Source organism: Rhea pennata, chromosome 3 (assembly GCF_028389875.1).
Source record: "Rhea pennata isolate bPtePen1 chromosome 3, bPtePen1.pri, whole genome shotgun sequence".
Taxonomy (NCBI): Eukaryota; Metazoa; Chordata; class Aves; order Rheiformes; family Rheidae; genus Rhea; species Rhea pennata.
In genome coordinates, this window is record NC_084665.1 from 25,771,091 (window position 1) to 25,796,949 (window position 25,859).

Genomic DNA, 25,859 nt, shown 5'->3' on the forward strand with positions numbered 1-25,859 from the left:
TTTTATTCACCCTTTTCACCCTGAATAATCTATTTACTATAGCATATGAGATACTACCTCTTCTCTAGAGACAGACAGGCTTGCTGCAGACAGGACAGAAACAGTGAGCTTCATGTCAGACCAGGACAGCTGCAGGGCAAAGCCCGTGCTCGTCTCGCAATTTGATTTCCATTTTGGACTTCTGCAGATAATTTCTGTGTGTTTGGGAACTGAAGGCTTTTTCTCTAAATGTATCCCATTCTAAAACACCTATGGAGAGGAATGTGTTATCCTATGAGGTGTCACTTGATACCTTCAGACATTCAAGAGAGAGCTAATCCTTAATTCAACTGCTTTTCACAGTGCAAACTGTCCTACAGGTAGCGACAGTGAGCTGGCAGCTTGTTGAAACTGAGAATAACTGTTGTTAAATAATTATAGTAACCAAAATGAGGAAATCACAGAAAAACAGGATACATTCTTCCCTAGGCTTTTCTAGTAACCAAAAAACTAAATGATATCATGCAGATAAAAGTGGGGTGGAACTAAATATTCACGTTAATTATGCAGAAAGACGGAGCAATATTGTTTCTGCCTATCTAGCATTACCATTGGGTAATGTTTGTTCTTTTTTATGGTAGAACTACATATCTGAAACAATTCATTATGGGTCTTGGTTTATGAAAGCTAAGAATTATTCTGAGGAATATAAAACAGAGTAAATGGAGAAATGTCTATTAGAGAAACGAAGAGGAAGACTGTTACTAACTTGCAATTGCTGTAAATGAGCCCTTTATTACCTGAGATTTGAAAGCCCACCAACCATAGCGTTTTAGTGTAGACAGAACCAACAAGGTTTATGAACATCTATCTTTGCTAACATCATCTAACAGAGATGTCTGTGGTTTCTCTGCTTTAGGTTTTTCACAGTGTTCCTTAGCCTCGGTAAACTGGCATTCTAAGTGTTGTGTCAGGCATTTGGGCTTGCAATAAAATTATATTGATTTTAACAGACCCTAAGTAGGTTTCTAGAATGGATTCTGTAAAATACCCTGCAGCGCTCTAGCCCTTGCCTGTCTTCAGGTGTGAAAGAGCAAGTAGTGCATTTCAGTGGGAACTGCTGTACTGGCCTCACGGTAGACAGGGTTTTGCATCGGTATAACAAAGTTCGCATTGTGCTTTTCCAGACTAGTATCAATCCCTGGATAATAAAATCTCTCCTGGGCAAATACTGGCAATGAGAGGAAGGCCTGAACAGACTGCTGTTATCCATCAGTAACAACTCTCGACCTGAAAGGCATCTGTTCCTCAAGCTCTCCTTTAAATACTTTGACCCTTTGCATACGAGTGAACCGGAATGGTACAATGTCCTTTTGCTTGGCAGTAACAGGGTTAACATTGTGATACACCTTGATCACCGGCAGGTATCAAACTTTGTCAGGAAAGGAGATCTCTTCCAAACAGGAAGAGACACAACACTGCTAAGAATCCCTCATCAAATACAATAGAATATGAAAGTACAGCTCAGTTTTTTAGCTCTGGCATCCAATAATAAGTCAGAACCCCGAGGACATTGTCTTATTCAGAGATGTGAAATGCAAATGAACAGTAACATTGACAACTCAAGACCAAGCACAGAACAGAAGACTTGAAAGCTACCTGGAAAGGTCTTGTGTGAACGCACAGCTTGTTTTTTGGGGGCAGAAATGTATTCATTTATATGAATAAGTTAGATGGGTGATTTTACTGATCACTGGAGTCCCTGAGAATGTTTTAGTGGAGATAAAACCTTGAGAAGGCAGTATACTGAAATCATTTAACAGTGAAAGTCATTGGGAGCTCAGAAAAACTGGTTCAACATTAAAAGTTTTAGTGTACAACATAGCATGGAAGAATTCACTTTCCTAAAACTGTTGCAAAGAAATTCCAAGGTCTTTTCCTTCTCAAAGATTCACTCCTTAAGGTGATAAAATCTAAGCTATATCTTTTTGTCTGCCCCTAATGCCTGTCACAAATTCTTCAAGAAACCCAGAATAACACTGTTTCTGCATATTTAATTTTTCTTCGGGTCATGTTTTTATACTTTTTGCACACCAGCCCATCCCTTTCCCATCATGGGAGGACACCACGTGCAAAGGGAGCCATAGCATGCTCCCCACAGCCATCAGTCCTAGAGCCACCCTCCCCACTGCAGAGACAGAGGTGAAGAGGACAAATGAGGGCAAGCAGCAGTCCCACACTGAGTGCGACACACATACTACTAAAATCTCTAAGAAGGATTTGTAACAGATCTAAAAAGCAGGTTGTTCTGGGTCTGAGGGTTGTCACAAAATGAATGTCTCTTATTACAATAGCTAAAAATGAAAAGTTGGGTCATGTTTACAAATCTTTCAGCTAAGGTGAGGCCAAATTTCAGTAATCAGATGTCAAGGTGGAGGCTGAATTTAACCTTTGGAAGGTAGGTTAGAGGACAACTTGTAGCTTCAGAAGGGAACAGAGTAAAACTTATAGTGAGTTAATACTGTCTGATCTAAGGCGGAGGACATGCAAAAAATGATCGTATGTCACATGATTCCACCCTAAATATGACATTCTTACTAGCAAGTTGTGGAGAAAGATATTTCATTAGAAATAGAGGCCAGGACTATTCTTAAGTCAGCCCGTATCACCTGAAACATGAGGAATACAAAAACTTAGAGCAAAACTCAGGAGACTTAAGACTAATAAAGGTATGGACAAATCTTTTGTGAATCAAATACAGAAGCAGGTGAGGAGCAATAGCTACAATGATGCTGGAGGAGCTCTTAAATTCGTAGAAAATCTATTGGAAGCAGCAGCTGGGAGGAAAGATGTCAAAGAGCAGTGAACTAACAAACACACGGAAAAGAGATACTGAGAGTCTTTCCTGGACTCTTCTTTTTTTTCTGCAGCAGTGGGTACATTTCCTGCTATTCTTGTCCTTGCATGCATGTGCAGCAGCATCTCTCAGGGCTTCTTTCTTAGCTAGATCGCTCAGAGGTAAATAGGGAAGTTCAAAGAAAATGTCTCTTTGTTGAATTTTGGAGGGACAAAAGAAAACAGAAAGTGGTTTTACGGCACAGCAGACAATTCAGCAGGGTAAAGCACCTGGTATTTGGCACATCTAGTAGCTGTTGCGCATACGTCCTAGCACAAACACATGCACAGTTCCTTATTCCATCAAAAGATTTCTTGATGTTTTTGCTTCTCTGACCCCTTCCACCTTCTTCCTATTCAAAGACAGGAAATTGCCTTGTCAACATGCAGGCCCTAGTTTGAAAGCCAGAGACCTTCGTAGATACCCACTCACAGATTCACACACCCTGGAGTCTCCACTGGGAGTGGCTGTTTTCCACTAATATCCTTGTGATTTGCAATTTCTCACAAAAAGAAGATTGAATTGTGAGAGGCTTTAACTTGCACAGCTCTAGCAGTATTTGTCTAACGTGCACTTGAAGCCCACTGCTTGCTGCTATTTCCACAATATCCAAAGAAAGCTATCTGACTGGACACGTCAGATACGTGAAGAACTTTGGGCTGGATGCCTCGTCCCAAAACCAATTACCAGAAGAGCCTGACTGATGCCACATGATGAGCTGCTCTCTCTTGGCTGCACTGACTATGGAGGGAGCCTGGACACTTGGCTGAAGTGCTCTGGATAAGTGCATGGGGGCCAGACACCTACCTGCCTTGTACTGCAATAGCAAAGTTAGGTTCTAAATGGGGCAGCCTGAATCTAACCCATTCCATTCAGGAAGTCTCCAAAAATTATCTGTTCCTAGTTAAAAGAAAAGAAAAGGAAAAAAAAAGGAAAAAAAAAGAAAATTAAAGAAAAATTAAATAATAATAATAAAAAGCATCCTACTGCATGTACGATACATCTGAGCAATACCAAGTACTCTGCCCACAGAACTTGCCTGAAAGTCACTAGAGAACTACATGGGCAAAAGCATGCACTGTTTAGCAAACACATCACAACACACAAATGTATTTCATTGTTTTCTCAATAAAGCCTTTTGAATTTTGTTAAAAAGTATTTGCAGAGAAAATGCAAGGAGCCCCTGGCATTAGGAGTCCTTGGAGAGAGAGCTATGCACTGGCTAAAGGCTCTGCTGATCACAGTTGGAAGGACAGTCTGACTTTATCAGGAGGATCAAGGAGAAGAAGAGGTGGAATATGGGAAAGGTTGGAGGAAGATAAAAAAGGAGGAATTTATTCATCAAGGTCAGCTAACTGGAGAAGAGTCTCCCTTTTGGCGTGGCTGAAAGTAGGATTAATCCAAGCCAAAATTTTGCGCTTTGGAGCCTCATGTATTGCTTGTTTAAGGTTTTACATTGCCATAGAAAAGGAGGGTCTATTTTGGTACTGAATCATTCTGGGGTAGGTTTTACTCTCCATATGTTTGCATAAATCTACAGAGGGCAATGGAGTTACACCACTGTACGCTGGTGTGAGATCAGAGGCAAGCTCAGTACCTCTCACCTTGTCTGACAGACTCTTTGACCCATTTCACTCTTTTTTTCCTCTGTCAGCGTTCCAAGGTCAAAGACCATGCCCAAATCTAAAGCAGATCATAACTTGGATGCTGCATTTTAAAGACATAGGCTCCCTTTTTAAATAATACATCATTTAAAATGCACTCTCTTTTGTGGTAGCATTATTTCTACATCCAGATGATCTTGACTTGGGCTAGGGGGCACACATGTTTCCGGGAGGAGGGATCCCATTTCCTTCACACCAGTTTCCGTGGCATCATCATCATCATCCGCTTATTTCTGCCCTTGATCACATCCTCTGAAAAGCTGGCAGATGTGAAACCTGAGCTACCCATGGGCCTCCACACATCCCATAGCAGTAGGTATCCAAAATGGTTCAGATCATCTCTAATTTCTCTGTGGATCATATGTCTCCTTCAGAAAAAGGGTGGGGAGCAGATGTGCAAAACAGAGAGACAGAGAGACTACAATAATCATATTTCTCCTTCACAGAAGGGAGGGGTGAGTATGTGTATTGGGCTGAGAAGGGAGAAAGAGGCATTATATACAGAAGAACTGCAGAAATTTAAAAGACAGGTCAGATTGGATATGTTCACTATGTGCAAAAGTTTCCTAGCGAGAATATTTCCTTTTGGATGATTTAACAAATGTAAGCTGGATCAAGTCTTCATTATGCAAGAAATATGTTAGGTTTCTTTTCTAGCTATGCACAAATGGCTGGGAAAAGCTGGATATAGTCCCATCCTATAAACTGGAATCAGAAATAAATTGAAAGATTTATAAATTGAAGGTGCAATTCTTCAGCTACATTGGTTTAAAGTTGGTGAAATGAATGACTAAAGCATTCACTCACAGTGTTTTATGAAGCAGATCTAATGTGCAGGTTTTGTGACCTGCAGTGACTTTAACTTCTCAGTAAATCAAAAAGCTTAACAAATATTAAGATGGCAAAGATTACCTGTGTGTGCCAGATTTTATCTTTTATCCGTTATCATTTAGGAAATGAAAAGCTTGAGTCGGAAATCAGACAGTCAGTCATGTGATTCAGGCGGTCTGGCAGCCCCACAAGACAAGGACCTGCAGGAGACACGGATGCTACACATTCACTGATTAGTTTTCAGTCCTTAAGAAATGGCTCTTTTTATTGTTATTATTATTAGAAACCAATGGGCTTTAGAATCGGAGCAATTCCTTTCTAAATTCCACTGCAATGAAAATTCATCAACACAAGCTATAGGAAGCAGCTGGGTGAACTGCTCAGCTCACACACAGCCAGGCTCAGCCAGCTCATACATAGGTGAGCTTTGGAGGTGATATTTAGCTGTACTGCAAATCAGCACCCACTTGACAGTACAGAGGCCAGTGAATTCTTCTTTCTCAGTCTTGGGCTAGAGAGGTAAGAAATTCACTGCCAGATAAGATGTTGGCTAAGCTACAGGTTAGAGATCATAGAATCATAGAATCAGTAAGGTTGGAAGGGACCTCTGGAGATCATCTAGTCCAACCTCCCTGCTCAGCAGGGTCACCTGGAGCATGTTAGACAGGGTCGCAGCCAGGCGGGCCTTGAAGATCTCCAGAGAAGGAGACTCCACAACCTCTCTGGGCAACCTGTGCCAGGGCTCCGTCACTCTCACGGGGAAGAAATTCCCCCTCACGGTCAGGTGGAACTTCCTGTGCTTCAATTTCTGCCCATTGCCTCTTGTCCTGTCACATGGGACAACTGAAAAGAGTTTGACTCCCTCCCCTTGACACCCTCCCTTCAGGTACTTATACACATGAGCATGAGATCCACAGAGCATGGTGAGATTAGTCACGGTTCAAGTAGAACATGCCCTTAATTTCAGCAGAGACCCATAAAACTTTCTTTCCATGGCAGAGGTGCCTGTTTTTCATCTCTACAGCCCTCCAAATAGGGCAGGGGTCTTCAGGGTAAAACAGAGATCTTCATTCTATCCAACTTTCTAAGCTTTTCCAAGCTAAAGGCTGAGGGAGTCAGCAAGAAGACAGTATCTAGCACCTAGGTAGAGCTGGGCATTTTCAAAACATTTTAGAAACTTTTGCTTATTTATTAAATTAATGTCAGGTCTACTGGTAGGACACCGCGGCAGAGAAGATTAAGCCTACTACAAGACCATAGAATAATGTAGAGACAGCACAACAAGAATTTGAGCCTTTCGTAGGCTGAAATCAACCTGATCAAGACCTCCCTGGCTCTTATAACCTGCCACACACTTATGCAATCCTGCCTCCTTTTCGATGCTGGAATCAAAGTAATCCGAAAGACTGGGCAACTTCCATCACAAAATCAGACCTATAGAAAACACATTAAGTGACCAGTGACACCACGGGTTCTGGGTTTACACAACTGCGTTTGGCTCCAGGAGGTCTTTCCCTCCTGTCTGCCCCACAGCCCCTCACCTCAACTACCAAGGGTATTTGTGGCCACCCTTTCCTCTCCCACCTCACAGCTGTAACTGAATAAGTGTTGGACATATATTAAAGAGCAATGAGGGAAAGAATGGAATAGTAAAGAATTTCCTGAAATAGAGGTTCCTTTTTTTCCTCAAAATGTGAGAACTCTATGCAAAAAAAGGGTCATTTTTACAATACTGAACCAACACTACAGCTGTTCAATAGCAGGGAGATGTTGTTTTAAAGCACAAAAAATAGCATCTATTTTTCTTTTCAGGTAATGTACAAAAAAAAAATAAGAAAGATAAGAAAAACATTTGATGCTGAAAAATAGAGCTGGGTTTACACTATTATTTTCCATATAGCTGTCCCTCTGTCACAGCCTGAAAAGGGCCATCAGCCAGAAGTTGACAAAGTCAAAGTGCACCATTGCCATCACCTCTCCTTGACTTGTGCTACTCAGAAAAAAGAAATCAAGCAACCCTGCAGCTGGGGTAAGTCAGCCTCATTCCAAACAGCTTAAGCAGAACATTATCAGGCAACATTTGGCCCAAAATGTAATGCAAAAAGAATACCATGTCCAAAATAAATTGTCAAGCAGTTTGCAAATAAATCAAGAGAAAAGCTTACATATAAACTCCTAAAGGCCAACAATGAACAACAAAGCAATTCAGGCTGGAAGAGAATCAGATTTAAAAGAAACAAACTGTGGAACTATACGTGTTAGGCAAATAGTTTTGCTCTAGGTCTGAATATATATTTGTCCACTATTACACCACATCCACATTAAACCTACTGTGGAAACTCAGCATTACTGACAAAAGTCAGGCCACCTCCTACGAAAAAGATGCAAATGCATGTCTCCAGGATCGTGCAGACGGGTATTTTATAAAATCCTTGCATGGTATGTTATATAATAGTTATGTTATATTTAATATAATTAGCTAATAGTTAACATATCTATAAAATCCTTGTATCTTCTATTTTTAAACTTCGAGACTTAACATTAAGGGAAGTTTTTATGAGCTGTCTTGCACCATGAACAAACTGTGTCAACAGCTACCAAAGGGCTAAAAGGTAGCTGCACAGTCTGCTCTGAGCAAGAGGCGCTGCGTACTTCTTCTCTGCCAAAAGCAGATTGCGACTCAGCAAGTCATATTTCCCGCCCTGCTCTCCCTGACTTTGGGTTATTTCGCTGCTTCTCAGGGTGTGCAGTCCCGCCTGCCCCATGCCCAGCCTGATGCCTCTGGCCCATGGAAGGCACATGGGGATGAGGGCAACTTTCTTCCTATATCCAGCTGCCTTTGGCCTCAGTTCTGCCCTGATTGTTTGCTGTGAGGGAAACCCTTGCTCTTCCCACCAGGAGCACGGCAGCTACATCAAACTGAGCTGGAAAAAAAGGAACTACTGACCCCAGTCTTGCTTCATTTACCAGCCCTGTACTCTGAGGAGAGTATAGAAAACTAAAGATAAAAGAAAAGAAAAAGCAAAGTGCACAATATCACTCTTCCGGGTCTCACCATCACTGGCTGCCCACCTTGCTCCATGGCCTGGAATTGCATGTAAAGGTAGACCTGGTGTTAAGACGCCAGTGTTGTTCTGTGAAGAGAGCAGGGTGGAATGAAATGCTTTGCTGGCCACGAGTGGGACAGCAGTTCTTAAAGAAGCATAGCTGTTTGCTTCAGTACGCATACTAGAGCCTTTATTTTCACAGCTTTCATCTGAACTCGCCTGTGGAACGACGTTGCCGTTTTGCTTTTCGCTCCCAGCCATAACCAGGATGAGTTTTAAATGGTGTTTGCTCACCTCCTTCTGACCTTGTAGGAGCTCATGAACAAGCCATTACCGAGCAAAATCAGAAGCTGTGGTGCCACAGCAGAGATCCTGCAGAAACAGAGGAAAAGAAGAAACTACCTTAACAGATAAAAACAGAAAGCTTGCATCTCCTTGTGGACCAGTCTTTGTAAAGAACATGACAAGTCCATGAAGACTTCTACACAAACTACATGCAATAGCGCTACATTCTTCCTAGTTGTAGGATGAGTCACTTTAATTATGAAAGTTCTGCTATTAAATGGGCTTTAATAACTAAATGCATTGCTATTTCTTCAGCTCTTATTATGATTTAATTTACCTATTCATTTTTCTGTTCTTTGAGTTCTTAATAAAATGAATAGCTGGCATCTCCCAGGCCTGCTCCCTTTTGTATTCTTGCCAATAGAATAACATCATAGGATTTTGCAGTAATGCTGTTTGGGCCGTTAAAGATAGAAAATGTCAAGTACCTTTTATATGCAATTTTAATATTTGTTTTACTCTCCATTGTTTCTAATATCCCCTGAGAACCTTGAAAACAACATTATTTCCTTAACAAGTTTGGCCTTTCTTCCTTCTACTTAGCAAATCGTTTTCTCAGGGCCTTATTACTTGCTGTTAAAGAGTGTAAGCAACTGTCACAAAATGTTACTGCTTATATTTCTGAGCTACAGAAAAGAATCTAGAAATAAATAAGCATATTTTGCTTTCTTAGTCATCTGTGGACATGCTGCAAAAGAGAACAATGTAGAAAATGTCCCCAGATCCTGAGCTGTTTCTACGTCAGTTAAACATCTATTACACTTGAACAAGTCCCTTAATACTTTGATTCTCCAGCTATAAAAATAGGCCTGTGATGATAATCCTTTCCCACTTCATTAAAATTTAAAAGAAGAAGAACTATACCATTTCTTGGAAAGTCCTTTGGAAATTTATTAAAAATTCTAAAAAGGCTGCTCCCCGTAGATAAACTCAAGGGTGAGAGCCTGGTGTACAAGGCGGAAACCAGAGAGTACTCAGAGGCATAATTTAAGTTGATCAAGTGATCTTAAAACTAAAAGGAAGATGCAGTTAAGTGGGCTCCCAGATTTCATTTTCTAGGTTGCAAAGCTCAGTGGGTTTTTTTTCTTTTTCTTTCAGCAATTTTTGCTGTTGCAGTTTTGGGTTTTTTTTTCAAGAACATGAAGGCTTTTGCTTAGAAATATCTTAGCTGTTCCCATTTTTTTTTAATTGTTCAGTGCCAAGGATTACATTCCTCAGCAAGACACAATACAGGTTAAAGTCCCTAATCAAAGTACATAGCACGGGGCATTTAAAAGCTTTCCACTGGGCCAGATGGGCTGCAGGTCTAGTTATTAGGCCCATGGGATACCATATAGACTGTTTAGAAACAATATCACAGGGGTCTGGCTTTCAGCATTCCAGCCTTCCTCCTCCCTCAAAACCTATTTGCAAAGTATTTAGAAGACTTGAATCCTCTGGAATCCTCATCTTCAATTCCCTGCTCTACCTTCCAGTTTGCCAAAGAAAAACTGTGTTTCCAGGCTTCTCCTCCTCAATTCTCCGTGAATCAGTAACAAAATAGGCAAAGATGATTAAACGTATGAATTCACTTATGACAGTGCATCATAAAACAGGAATTCTGCACTGATGAACTTCTGGGCATTTTTTTATTATTATTTTTCGAGTACGCTAAATTTTACATGCATTTATAAAATACAAACCCTGGAAGCTCACAGCTCTTCCTTCTTTTGGGGTTGCAGCTAGGGGGAAGGGAGGAATTAGATTCAGCTGAAGTGTTTATGGGAGTAACGCACGTAATTGGATCCCACTAGAATGCACCGGCACTTCCCAGCACGCTACTTGCACAGGCGGAGGGACAAAAAAGCACAGAACACCCTGTTCAGACTTCGGTGGCCTCTATCGGTTTGCTTCAAATGCTGCTTTCTAAAGAAAGGACACAGGATAAGTAACTCATCCAATAGGCCAAAGGAGTCACAATGGCTACTTAATTATGAAACTCTTCTAGGCACTTATATATTAATTCATGGTCTAATGTGGTGTCAAGCTGAGGCGAATAAAGGTTAACATATTCTATTAGTCCCAATTGCCACAAGAATTTCATCGAACAATATGGTTCATTAAATGCTGAATCTAATAATTATGTTCACCATAATAGAAATTATTCCTATGAACATGATCTGAATAGTTGTGTTTTATTAATTTAGACATAAATTTAATTAGCAATTGATTTCAATTGAGTATTACTCTGAACAGTAAGTTTTGTTGTAAGCCACACACTGAAAAAAATATCCAGAAAGAAATACAGAATCATAAGACAGGAGCCTGTTGATTTTCTTTATTCCTGTTGCTGTTTCCCACTGTATAGGAACAGAACTCCTGCCAAGCACAGAAATCCATTCCCTCCTTTCCCCCCCCCCCCCAAAAAAAAAAGAAAGGAAAATCCGTCTCCTACCAAATTACAAAAGGCTCCACAGTTAGTAGATCTCTTTTACAAGGTGTTGCTGAGTAGAAGTCAGGAGGGCACTCTCAGGACAGAGAGCAGCATGAAAGAGCTCAACCTCAGTGAAATGTCCTAAGGAGCCTGTGTTGAGACTTTGCAGCAAAACATGTGGCAAGACAATGAGATAAAACAAACTGCTAACTTTTGCTCCCAAAACACCAGAGCCAAACTCATCCTCCTGAGCTTCCCCTTCACCTTTTCCCTGCCGCTGCTAGTGGCACATCTGATTTCCCACTGTCGTGCCCAAGCTGACTGTGCAAGCTGCACTGATCTGGGATCACCACTCAGGGCACTATCCTTGTAGTTACAGCATGGCCACTTAAATGCTCCATGACTCAGTTTCCCCTCAATAAAACAAGGATAAAACTGCATTCTTGGCAGAGATCTCAGAACCTTAATTCACTAATGTCTATAAACCCCTCTGAGGTTCTTACATGGAAGGCACTGTAAAAATGCAGAGTATTATCACTGATTCAAACTGACCTTCCCCTTGAAATATCACCATTTGAGCTATAATTCCAAATCCTGACTCTGACCAAGTGCTATGCTGTGGGATTAACCACATTAATGCTTAAAGCTGTTGCTCTTTTTCCCCCCCTCCCCAGTGTTCACAAGCTAATGCCTGTAGGAGTCTAATCTTGGACAATTCCTTGCAAAATTCCAGTCCTACAGATTTTCAGATGAAAATCACTGCTACATTTTCCTGACTTCTCACAGATATTAGTCTCACTGCATCAATGATATTGGAATGTTCTTTAATTATAAATATAATATTCTTTGGATAGTCTTTCCTCTTTTGAGGGTACATATCTGTGTGCATGCGTGTGCACACAAACTGTAAATCATTGTATTAAGAGTGATTACACACCCACTGACACAGAAAATTCATGATCGGGTTGTGAGACATAAGAGGTTTACCAGATTGACTATGGAATGGCCACACATTCTACGGAATTTATTATTATTTTTTACCAATCCTCCTGTCATAAACCAAGATCCTTTAACTATGGGAATCTTGCCATGCTTCAGAAAGATAGAGAAGATGACATTTCAAACGGATATATTTTTAAATTGCACTTAAATATCTACACACAAAAATGCTGTGGTCACTTTTTAAAACACAAGGTTGCAGGACAATAGTTGAATCTTCAAAGACAAGCCAATGGATTCAGTTATGCAAGGTCAGGCTCTGATTTTAGTATATGTTGGCTGCTCTGCAGCAGCAAAATACCCCAAATCATAGGATATGAGACAAAGATCATATCAGACCTGCTTTTTCACTGTTTCGATCTGCTATAGGGCTCTGCCTGGACCAGCCACGCAGAATAATTTGCCAAGTCATCTACAGCATGAGGCACACCAAGTGCCCACATGATTTAGCAGCACTCCTCACCCCTGCAACATCAGGCTGCTGTAATTTCATTAGGTGCCTAGAAATTGGGGTAGGAAGATCATTATCGTTGTTATTATTATTATTAAAGGAGATTACCTGTGCATCTTGAAAAATAAGCAAGTCAGATGTCTGTAGTAAAAGATGCAGCACTGATCTTAGCATCAGCAAACTCAGCCAAGGCAGAAGATGCTCCACAGCCCTGTCCTCACAGAGGGGTGCCAGGATGCCATGGCAGCAATGATTTTTCAAAAGTAGGCATACTGGTGCTGTTACATTCTCTCTAGCAGAGGAAACGTCACTCCGGGGGAGAAGAGAGCTGGTAGGCCCCAGGCACCTCTGCCACTGCCACCCTGTTCCCCTGCCCCTCATGCACCACCCAGCTGAGGCAACGGCCAAGCTTCCACGCCTGCCTCCCCGCTGCTTGTCAATCGGTGACACTGACGACTGCGCCACTATCCATAGCTGGAAAAATGTGGGAATGACCCTATGGAGTTGAAAGCTAGCCACATGGTTGATGACACCAGGATAGGATCCCCCAAACAACTCAGATCAAGCTTTTCCTTTCTTTTTTTCTTGCTTCCAGCACCTCTACCACTGGTAACACCTACACAGCTGAAGATCCCTAGGAGCCCAAACCTGAAACTCCCACCCGTGGTGTGGACTTGACCTACTGGTCAGGTTTTCTATCCCCACATCTTGGTGAACCCATGGCATGAGTTATGGTTCTGGATGCTAGCCTTTTTGGCTAAAGTGACTGATGGACTATTAACTGTCCCCACAGGTCCTCTGAGGTCCCTGCAGCACAAAGCAGCACTGCCATGTGCAGCTCAGTGCAAAGCCATCCTACCTGAGGAGTGATTTGAAACTCAGGGCAAAAAAAGGCAAATTAGCCCCTGTACCACTGCTTATTTACAAGCAGTAAGGAAATCTCCACAGGCATTGTACTTTGGAAATGCACCAGAGTGCTTCAGAAAGATCTGACAAAGCAGAATTTTATCTCATGAGAAATATGAGGCTCTGTCTTTCACTCATCTATTAAACTCGCTGGTGTAGAGTGCCCAGAAACACTGCATTTCAAGGAATATCCAGTGGACAAAGACATCTACACATTATGTTCCTGAATCTTGGGCTGCAAAAGTCTCATAAAGGGACAGACAGAGGATGAGTGAGATTAACAGGCCAAGTAGGTCAGGACCAGTATGATTCTCAGGCCAGTACAACACAGCACATTGAGAAAGCTTCCAAGAGGCACAAACAGAAATGGATGTTTGAGACAATGAATGCCCTAATTGGATGCCCATTCTCACAGCTTCCCTCAATTAAGGAGACTCACGGGTAATTCTGCCAAGATATTGATGAACAATGTAAGCATTGGCTTGAAAACTTTTGCAATTTAATGAACCAAACCTTACACAGTTGTGAATTACAACTGATCCAAAAATAAATCCAAAAGAAAACAGTCCAGTGATGGTTAAGTCAAAAAGTTACAAAATGATTAATCACTGAATCTTAATAACCTTCCCTCAGGGATACCACAGTGTAGAGCTTTTGATTTCATATGTTGGCTTCATTGAGTTTTCCCAAACCTTGGGACACTGGTTATCTTCCAGAAGACTGAAAAAGCATCTGCATTATCCCCTTAAATTAAGAAAAAGGAAAGCCAACATTTGCTCCAATTAGAGAGGAGTAATTCTGCTGATAGTCTCACAAAATGGATTACAATACGAGTACTGAGCCAACTGTAACCTCATCGCAGCCCTGAAGTGAGAGGTAACTAATAAGGCTCCTTTACAGACCAATCCACAGAGAACAGCACAGACACTTTATGAAACACTAGCTGAAGGCCTGTTGGGAGAGCAGTGTGATGTTAACAGGGAACCTACACAATTTGTAGATGCTTCGTTCTCTGCATCAGTCACCTTCGTGTCTGGCTGTGTCTTTACAATTTAACTGAAGACTTAGTGGCTGTATGTATTTTATCAATGGCTTTGAGGCCAGACGTACTGACTGACCAGGCTGTTAATCTGGACCTTTTTCTGTCATGGCTGCCTTCAAACACTTGGAGAAAGCTCTGGGATGGCCCAGTGCTCCTGGATGCACCCAAGAACACCGTCCCTGCAGGGAGTATGCTCCCGAAACTTTTCTACCATCTCATCTGCTCTTTAAGGGACATCATTTTGTAAAATCATCCCGGGCTTTGACTCTGCTTACAAATCCTATCTTCCTCTTGCAGCAGGAAGTCTACAAGGGCAATTTGGGCACAGTACTAAGATTTGGTGCAGACAATTTCTTTGGTGCCAAGACAACTCAGGAAAAATACAGATATAGGTCATGAGTCTAGTGGAAGAAATTTAATGCAATATATAGTTAGTTGTGTCAATTGTATTATGAACTGGATGGCAGTGGAATCAGAAGTGAGTGAACATATTTTTCCACCACAGTTATTCAATATTTGATATTCTAAGAACAAATTAGAAGAAAAAAATTATAGTACAAGTAGTCATGTTGACAGAAACTCAGACATGTGGATAAAAGGGAGAACAAATTAGAGAGTATCCAAAGTCAAAGATGACAGCAAACTCTTATTCAAAAAACTGTTACTCATTGCAGACATTCCCAAAGGATGTTCCCAAAGCAGAATAGTTTTACGCTAGTTGCAAACAGTCAGATCCTTTGCTTCATAAAAGAAATGGGAAGACTAACTCAGCAGCATCATTTAAACTTGTCCTCAAATGTTTGCAGGTATACATTGAAAAAAAAGGATGTATAAATGCACAGCCTAGTATAATAGTTCTGCTCCTCTGACTTCTCTGCATAAAAACACAGATTCGCACACATTTAACATGTTAAATACATCTTTGCAAAAATTCATTTCAGTCCGCACTATCTTTTGACTTCTGAAACACGCTGCATGGCAGCATTGACCTCACCATGAGGTCAAAGTGTCAAGAAGCAAAAAAGAGGGCTTGGATTTTCCAAAGGGCAGCAGTAACACCCCGACACCTGATACTCTCACCTGCACCGTTGCTTTGTCTGATGTGTGCATAGAAGCATTAATAAATAAATAAATAAAAAGGAAAGTCATGACTGCCCTAACTCCTGGGAAACCTGACAAATCAGCAGTGATAGGATTACAGACTGCTGACAGCAGCACCGAGAGATACATTTTACTGAGGGCACCACGGTGATCAGCCTCATCCTGTTAGAAGAACTGACCAGAAAGAGGACACAGTCAGAGACCTAGGGAGCTTTTGTTTAAACAAGAACATCCGGAGAGCACTAATTAGTGAAGCAACCAAAAGGGAGTGTGCAAGAGAGAGTCTTCAAGGTGGGGCCTCCGCTCAGCGCCCCGGCGGGCCTGGCCAGCAGCACAGCAGTCAGAATGAATCGATGAAGACGAAGCTAGAGGACTCCCCAGAAACCACAGCTCCGGCAGCTGGTACAAGGTCTAGGTCCATCTTTGCCCTGGGTGATGGAAAGAAGGAGATATTGCACCGAGAGCGCCAGTGCCGCAGCAGGCACAGACTGCACAGTCTGTAAACAAAGAAGAGGACAAAACAAGATGAGCTGACAGGCAAAAGATGCCATGAGGTATCAAAAAAAAAAAAAAAAAAAAAAAAAAAAAAAAAGAGTTTGTACTACCTATGCTGGCATTTCCCTTGGTACAAACATAGCCTTTTATTCCAAAGGACTATGTTTGAACTTTGCTAATATAATAGATTTGAAACTTATTGCTTAGTATAGCCTCTTACTTAGGACAGAAATGAACATCATCAAGTATTTTAAACCATAAAAAAGCATGTGGCCATGGGGCCATATGATTTTAAAAATTTAAGAGTGCCCAGAAACCCAACTACTTCTGGCAGTCATTCTGCCTATATTTTCCCCTGCTTGCCAGCACACTCAGGAGTCCATGAATTTGGGGACTTTTTCTTTTTTTTGGCCTCCCCCCCCCCCTTTTTTTTTTTTTTTTCAGATTTGGCTGAAAATTGGTGTAAAATATTCCTTTCTGTACACAACATGTTCAGCTGCCCTACTAACTCTCCATACTCCACTGCTGATATTGCATAAGGGTCTCCTAAGGTAGATGAGGTCTTTACTATGCCAGGTTGGATATCCAATCTCACAAGACCTAAATTCAGTCAAATTCTGAAGCATGTGCCTAAACTAAACACATAAGTAGTCCCTTGAGCCAAAGTCTGTGAAATTACTAGTAGGCTACAAGACGTGCCGTAAGGCCCTAAAGAGCCTTTAAGATGGCTGTGCAATGGTATCTGAAGAAAATGCTAACGCAAAGTTGCAAATTTACATCAAAATAATACATATTTATATAAAATGCTTGCCAGTGAATATATTTATTTCAATGCACACATACACAGAGAGAGCATTGTGATTCAGATTAAATAATAAAGAAAAAATACTCTAGTAAATGTTTCCATAAAATAAAAATGGTTGTAGATAATGAAGGATATATTCAAATTTTTAATTCAAATGAATGCTTTCTATTCTTCCCTTGCCTAGCACTGATGCTAAGTGTCCTTATCAGATGATCACAGAAATGCTCTTCCTAACCAATATTGCTTTAAATTGTTAGTATATCTTTTTTTTAAGTCTCTTACTAATTTTACAAGGCTGCATACACTTAGCAGGGCTCCATTTTCACATGTGTGTCTCCTACATAAAAGCAGCTCACTTATTTTAAATATAGCTACAAGCCAAAAGAAAATGATTACAAAGACTACTATCATTAGTGTAGTACAATCAGAACAATGTGTATATGAGTTTACACTACAGAGGAACTCATATTTGAATAACATATGCATATTGTCCTCAGACAAAAAAAAAAAAAAAAAAAAAAAAAAAAAAAAAAAAAAAAAAGCCCAACCAACCATGTAAGCCAAGTCACGAAATTTAATTAGGAAGATAAGAGGGTTCTTTTTTTTTTAGGTTACGGAAAAAGATAATTTTAGGCAGGGAATTAGCATCTTCTAATAATCTTAGACAAAAATGATTTTGTTTTGCTTTGGTTTGTAAATTAGCTCATGATTAAAGTATCTCTCTAGTTGAGCTTCATTGTCTTTTTGTGCCTATTTTCTGAATGCAACCCTGACCTGAATACTCTTGTAGCTCGAGTACAAGATTTGAGAGCATGAGAGGAACAATTATTATAAAGTGAAGTACTTACAGTTTTACTGCAAAATCAATGAACTTTCAAGTGATTTTTATCATATTTTGCAGCTGTTCTGTTTGCTTTGTATGATGTTTATCACATCAACAACTGTAGTACTTTTAAAGGATGCTTTCTCTGGAAACTTCCTCCACCTTTATTTTCTCGTACCACCCAGTACTGCTTTTTATCTAAACTCTAAATTCTGCTTTTTATCTTGTCATTCCCTCATGCAACAGAAATGATCTCTCTCAACACTGAGGCCAGTGACTTTAGGTGGGTCCTCGCTCTGCTTTCTCTCACGGCTCCTTAAACGAAGCATAGTTCCAGGTTCCCCACTGTGTGGCTTAATTCATAGTTTTGCAGCAGTTCAGTTAAATGTAACCATTCAAGGCCACCACCTCGACACTTTCATTACCTGAATGAATGGTCTCATATGATCTAGTGCCCAGGAGTCCAGATGATCCACCAGGAGCCACCCAGTAAGAGACAGAGAGGTGGCGTTCCTCCCATGGCACCAGATCCAGCACCCCTGACATCAGTGGTAAATGTTCCCCTGACTGCAGTGGCATAGGCTGAGAAGCACAGTTCATCGGACTGTCAGTTGAGTCTGTTTCCAGAGCCACCTTCCACCTCAAGCAATGCACTCTCCTTCCCCAAATGGGACTGCAGAATTTGTGAGAAGGTCTGCTTGGTCACATTTCCCCACCTTGACCCTTTCAGCCACAAAGCTGTATGTTCCAGGCAATATTTACCACGTACCTGCTGCTCATTCACAACCGCTATGGATTCTGCTGGCTATTAACAGCTTAATCCTACAAACCTTCCTCCCTGGGCAGAGCTCCACTAGCAATCCCTTGGCCTCCAACAGGACTACTGGTATAATTATTTTGGTACTCTGCTGTGTCAGCCACTACACAAGCATTTGCTAAACAGATAGCCTCTTACCTCAGATAATTTACAATCCAGGTTACAACCAGATGCAACAGGGGCAAAGCAAACATGTGGAGAGGGAAAAGCTGAGAGAGAATGAGATGACAATAAAAAACAAACAAACAAAATAAACCCAAAATATATATCAATTGGCATGGTCTTGTAGGCACTGCAGCGGAAGAGAGTTTATTCATGGTGCTATACCCAGCAGCACTGTATAATAAAATTATATTTCATACATTTACCAGTACATAAAATTAATGCAGCTGTGTAATTCCTATTATACTTCCTTGTGTAATTCCATATCACTCCTATTTCCTTTCTGTTTAAATCAATAGAAATTTAATTTTACTTAACTGCTTACTGATCACCAGTAAAACCTTTGCTTTTTTTTAACCTGAATTATTTGTTTTATCAGAGCAAATACAAAGAGCTACTCACGCTGTTTCAGAGTGCAAGTAACTGGCAGTCACACCTACTTTCAAATCACATTCACTGACCTTCCAGACAATATCCTTGGACGCTTCTCACCAAAACACACGTTATGCAAGTCCAACAGTGCACCTCTCCACCACTCAAAGACAGCTTAGAATAGGATTAAATTAGTCTCGGCTGTGCTACCTGACCAGCTAGGTACCCTTTGCTAGGGTAAATGAAGTAAAAACACTTCAGGTAAAATGCAAGCGAAGGCAATGACCACAGCCCAGCCAACATAGGGTAAATGGATCGTATGTCCGAGTCCAAAGAGAAGAAGGCTAGAGGGAGACTTTGCATACATAAGGTATGCCATGAAAACTCCTGCAAACTACATCAGTATTTACAAGAGGAAGTTCATAAAAATATTATTTTGGGAAGTTTGATAAACTTCATAGATTTTAGCAATAGACAAGGACTAATGCTATTTCTTATTTTCATTTCTTCCTTACCATCTGAATTTCTATTATTTCCTGTTTTGAATCAAAAACCATGATTGAACTGGAGCACATCTTACAGCACAACATGTCGTATTTCCCAGTGACAGAGAAATCACTTCAGCCCTTAAGTTGTTCCAACAGTTAATTATTGTCCCTGATAAAAATGTGTCTTATACCTAGTCTGAATTTGTCAAGCTTCACTTTTCAGCCCTGGACTCTTTTTATATCTTTTTGTTAGTGTCACCAATTTTTCCCTTCTGTAGCTATTTTTATCACTCTTTAAACTTCTCTTTGATGAACAAAATATATTGAGATCTTTGACTTCTGCATTCCAAAACAGGTTTCCAATCAGGTAGCTGTTTCTGTCACCCTTCCCCAAACTCCATTTTTTTTAAGCTTCCTTTTGGAGTGCAGCCCTCCCACCTGGACACAGCAACAATTGCTTCCACTTAAAACCTTTGCCTCCCTGGTCATCTGAGGATTTGTTTTTCTGGCTGTGTTGTCAGCTGCTTGCCCACCTGTGAGCCAGAATTTCTTTGCTGGGGTGTCAGCAGGTTCCCAGTCTCACGTAACATGATTTTAGTTGCTAGAAGAGCCAGGTTAAAAGAAATAGAGGGAAAGAAAGGTAAGTCTGTGTGCTTAGTTTCCACTACTGCCCTCAACTTAGCTGCAAACAGGTGCAGCTTGTAAGTGGCTTTCTGCAGCTTTGAGGCTTATTCCATCAGTATTGCTAACGTTGCAATGGAGGGAGCCAGAACAGACCTGCAGCAAACATGCAGCACCTCCTTAAGCAGGCCAGCATCTCAGCCATTCCCCACAGCCTATTTTAGAAAAACAGCGTAAAGCATACAATAAAAGTTGTTAGGAAAATATTAGATATAGAGAGTATATGGCTCTCAAAATGAGGGCACAAAATTTGGGAAAGCCTGTTATCCGGCACAAATTCTAGAATGAAGTGCTTATTTGAGCTTGTTGCAGCACAAAAGCTTTAAAGGAAATTACGGAGGAAAATGACAATGAAAACAGTTGCCTTTACAACATTACCTACTCTCAGCTGAGCTAATATCCTCTGCGGTTTTGCAAAGCGTTTGTCAAGGAAAAAAAATCCAACAGCAAGTAAAGAGCCCTCAGGGTCTGGGCCAGAAATTCATACTAAAACAGCATTAGTAGTGACTATAAGTCTCTCTACAGAAGGCTTTAGAAAACTGAAAAGTGTTCAAGTTACTTACAACTTTTAATGGATTGTTTGTCTTTTCTAAGACATAGATTGCAGGGATGAAAGAAAGCCCTGCAAAAGCTGGTATCACAGGTCTCACTGGCTGAATGCTCTGTGTGCAGTCCCCACAGATGCTCTTGTTAGCTTAGATGTAAATTCAGAACTGAACCAAAGCCTTCATGTGGTGCCAGGGGATGCTGCAATACAATCTTCTGGAGCAGTCTTAAAAATCTACATCCCTTTCAAACCACTTACGCATATTAAAGAATCAGGAGTCTTTTTATGCAAATGTGCTCATATACACAATTTTGTCATCCACAAACATTTGAATATCTTGAATCAGGTCCCCTAAAATCAGATTTCCTTAAAACTCATGAGAGCCTTTACAGTTGATACATTTGAAGCTGAATCAATGTATATGAGGAAATTTTATTTAGATGATAAGTCCTCAAGGTCTGTAGAGCATTTTTTATGAAGTATCACATCAACATACAGGCCTAAACTATTTTGGGTCACCTTGACTATACACAAAGGAGCTGGATCTCCATTAATCTCTGTAGAAGATGGTGGGGAACTATGGTGGTGGGTGTTTGAAACGTTAGGGAAGATTAAACTCTAGGTAAGTAAATCTTTTATGCTATATGGCATAAACGCCTTAGGAGGTGGATAGAAATTTCCACTGTTTTCTGGCAATTACAGCCCACCCAAAGGACAGTACTTCTGAAAGCACAAAGTTTAATGTAGTCATAAAACACATCTTAAAAGCCCAAACCCCTGAGTTTCAGTGCTTAAAAAAAGGTGGCAGCTTGACAGACCTGGAGACTGACAGCAGCAGTGTCAGCTTTCCTCACACTTCTGCCAAAGCACCTCAACCTTGACCTGAGGAGAAAAACACTAAGGGTTTGACTGGGATTTCATGCCCATTCACTCTGTCATCTCTGTTGAGATTGCCAACAAGGGGGCCAATTAGTGCCTGCTTCTGAGGATCTTTTCTTTTTTTGCCATGTGGAAGGACACCTGTCCACTGAAACTGGATGGAGACCCATTAATTCAATGGATGCCAGCAACTGGACAGCCACTGCAAGGATTACTGCTCCGGGGTACTCCAGAGATGCCACAGCTTTTAGTCATTGTCCCAGCAGGACAGAAAGCATTTTGCTGTCCCCAGAAGTAGCCCTTTCTGCTTTAAAATAGCAGCCTTGTGCTAAAGATGATTCTTACTATTCAAGCTCCTGGAACCTCTCTGAAGACCAAAAGGTGTTTTTGCTGAGCAACCGATTAAGAAGCCATCAGAAAATTGCACCAAGGCAGGAGATGAAGAGAGAGGGCTTCAGCTCTTTCTGTAAAGCAGAGAGAAAATGCTATCATTTCCTCTGCTGGGCTTTTCCCCTCCTATGCGCTCTCAGGCTCACAAGAGCTAACTGGCAAAATCTGGGGGCTTTTCTTTGCCCTTCAGTACAGCAGCAGCTGCCCTGTCTTTTCATAGAAGTGCAAAGTAACAGGAAGGCTGCCCCCTCGGCAGGAGGCAGACGGGTTTCAGCGCGCTGGTACAAGGCCTGTGAGATTGTGTCATAAGGTGATCGATTAGTCTGGTGGCCAAGAGGAGTAACTGCCACTGTAATATGTATAGACATAGGTCTCTTGAACTTAGATGCTATGAAAGTCATCACACCTTAATTAATCATCTAGCAGTGCTGTTGGAAAAGGAGCCCATTTGTACTGCAAGATGCTTAAATTTTACTTAATGGAATGGGTAATGAAGTTTATAAATATTTTTATAAATTTATAAATTTATAAAAATATTTTATAAAAATAATTTTATAAAAACAATCATTTTTCATACATTTCAGTTTATTCAGCTTCATTTTGTCAGAGACAAAAAAAATGTAAAAGCCATTCTCTTTCAAATCAGACATCACCCTCTAGTTCATCTGTCACCAAGTCAGACTTGCTACCCTCTCTAAGGATGTCATCTGCCTAGAGTTTTCTATCATTTTTTGTCATTCCAGGTGCACATCTTGACAATTTTTTTAGATGCCTGTCCAGAGTCTCCTCCAGGAATCTAGAAGGACCATGAAGATTGCATCAAGGACTTGATTAAACAACAGATAACATGCATACCCAGCATACTAACCTCATTTGCAAGCTCTCGCAAAAAATGATTGAAAGCTGATGCCCTAAGCAAAACTGCTGTTTATAAAGTCCTTTTCAGTCCAGCTACATTAGTCTCTCCACATAGCAGAAGTCAGTAAACTGCTATCAAAACCAAGTCTATGACTGATAACATTGAGCTCTTCATTACCCCAAGTGTTGCTGCAAGTAACACCATGAGTTTGGACACTACCATTCAATATATAGGCTTATTAATACAAATACTCAGCTTATGTCATGATGACAACAAACAGCTTTGTAGCCAAGGTGAAAAGGGTGAATTGCAAATAGGCCTAGGTTACAGAGACAGATCCCTATTTATATGAAGTTACTCTGTAGTCCGGCACAGGAACGTAAGTTTTGTGGAATACGCCATATTCTGTGCATTCAGACAAAACTGATTGCTTGTTAACAGAAGCTATCAGGAGAAAATAGAAAAAATACATCAGGGAGGGAAAAACTCTTCTGTCAGATGATATAGACTGTAGTTCTTCTGTTGCTCTTGTCTCAGATTCCTGATACCTTTAGTAAGGTTCAAATCTCAGCAGAATTTTTTTTTTAATTCTGTAATAGTTTATTGAATTGGGCAAGAGACCACAGACAAACTGTGTCTGACGTACAGTTCATATGACTCATAAGAACAGAGATTTGTTCCGGCCTCCTCTCCTGAAAACTCGCTCCCCTCCACTCTGGAGGTGGCTGCATGAGGTGCTGGCTGTTCATTGCTGGCTAAACACCAGGATCTCTCAGCAGGAGAACCGCTAATGGCTCCCTGGGAACAGGTTACGCTGCCTGAAGTCACGACACACCCTTCGGGTTCCTTTGTCCACTTCATGCTGCAGCCTAATTAACCAAAAGTTGCTAATTATAAAAATAATAAAGGAAAGAAATGACTCCCAGAACTATGAATACATTGATTCAAGTGAACTGGGCAGTCGTAGTCAAGAGTAAAAGAAATGAAGAAAAACAACACTTTTATTTGACAAAGTTCCTTACTGCACTACTGTGCTGTGTCAGTCAAACTAATCGAGAACATCCACTGGATCTTCTGGTGGCTTTTTCTCAGAAGACTTGGGGCCGATAGGAATGCTTGATCATCTAAGCTGAGCTACTGCAATGGTCCATGTTTATAAAAAGTGCTTGAATCCTTCAGAACCCCTCAGAATGAAGCAGAGACAAAAGACACCAGGAATACACACTGCACACCCCTATCCCTTTCCAGCTATACCCTTTACACTAGTTACCTCTCAACAGAGCCTGCTTATCCCTGTCCCTGGCATTTTTAGTGTCCCCCTTACTCAGCATTTGAAAATCTCAGAATCACATGAAATTCACACTACCCCAAGAAAATACAAAAGTGCTATTATGAGACACAAATAGTGAAGTGAGGAGCACATGACAACACAGGATGTCTGTGGTCAAACAGGGAACTGAACCATACTACCAGCAGCAGGAGTTTGGAAAGCCATAAGGAACAGGTCATATTTAGGGGAAATACTGATGACCGATAGGGAGCAGAAATCAGTGCCAGAAGACAGGATAATGAACAACTAGCCTTGCCTCATTAACGAACAATTAAAATGCCAGTCCATCCCTCATTCATTCATAAAAAGAGAGCAAAATTAATTTTCTGGAGGCTGGGAAGCAGGGGAAAGGAAAACCTTATTTTTTAGGGAATGACAAATGCTCACACAGGACTACAATGAATATTCTCTAATTCTCAAATAGATTGGGACTGATCAACCCTATTCCAGCACGAAGGTCCCCTGATAGCAGACATATGTTTGAGAAAAAAAAAAAATTTAGATCTGAGACTGAAATCTTCCTGCATGATCCTGCTTAAGAAAGAAGATCGGCATGTACTAAGCATCTTTCAGTAATGATTTTTTTTAAAATCATTTCCACCTCATCAGCCATTCCTTCTTCAACATATTTCTTTTAATAAGGAAGTCATTTTTTGTCTGGTCAGTTGTACTGGCTTCCTCATTTGCAGGTTGCCTTGCACCTGGTTCACTGAAGATAAGCCAGTTTTGTGAACTGTTATTCTGGACAACAATCAGGATAATTTCTCTTTAGTTTTTAGATGACTTGGAAATGGTTCTTGACAAATAGAAGTGACATCTAGAACATACATGTGGTTTAGACAAGAGTTTGGATTGGTTTCATTAAACTGGTCTAACTATGGCAAAATAAATCTCTATAAAGAGACTCGCTAGAAGTCACAAGCAAGCTCTGGTGAAGTTAGCTGCAAGGGTTTAAAAAATGTCATTCCCACCTCTACTACCCTTCTTTCTTTCTCAGCCGAAGTTACTGATCTAACATGAGAGGTGCAGAGCAAGATGTGTGACACTCCTTAGCTACTGCAATTCACAGTGTGGTATCTCTGATGAAAATAGACTGCCACTAATGTGTGGGATATTTGATGGCAAATGAAGGATGGATATACGTTTCGGATGAGTTCGGCACGGGGCCGAGGAATGAGAGTTGCAGTGCAACTTAATCCAGCAGAGCTCAGTCAGAACCTCAGGTCAGTAGGCATTTAAAACTGATTAATTGTTCTTCTAATTGCGCTTTTGTTTAGCCTGCCAAACATAATGTCTCACAGGCAAGTACTGAGACTGGTCTAGCAAGACCCTTCCTTTGCAAAACATCCTCCAAGCTACCAGGGACCTGAAGAGGGAAAAGAGCAGTCCCATGTGGTTGTCAGTACAAACCATGGCCTGAAGAGCTATTTTCCCCAACTTGATTCAGTGCACCTTTCAAAGTCTTTACTAATCACCGCGTCACTATGTATTTTGACCACCTTACTGAACAGCTAACTCCTGTTCAGCACCTTCTGGT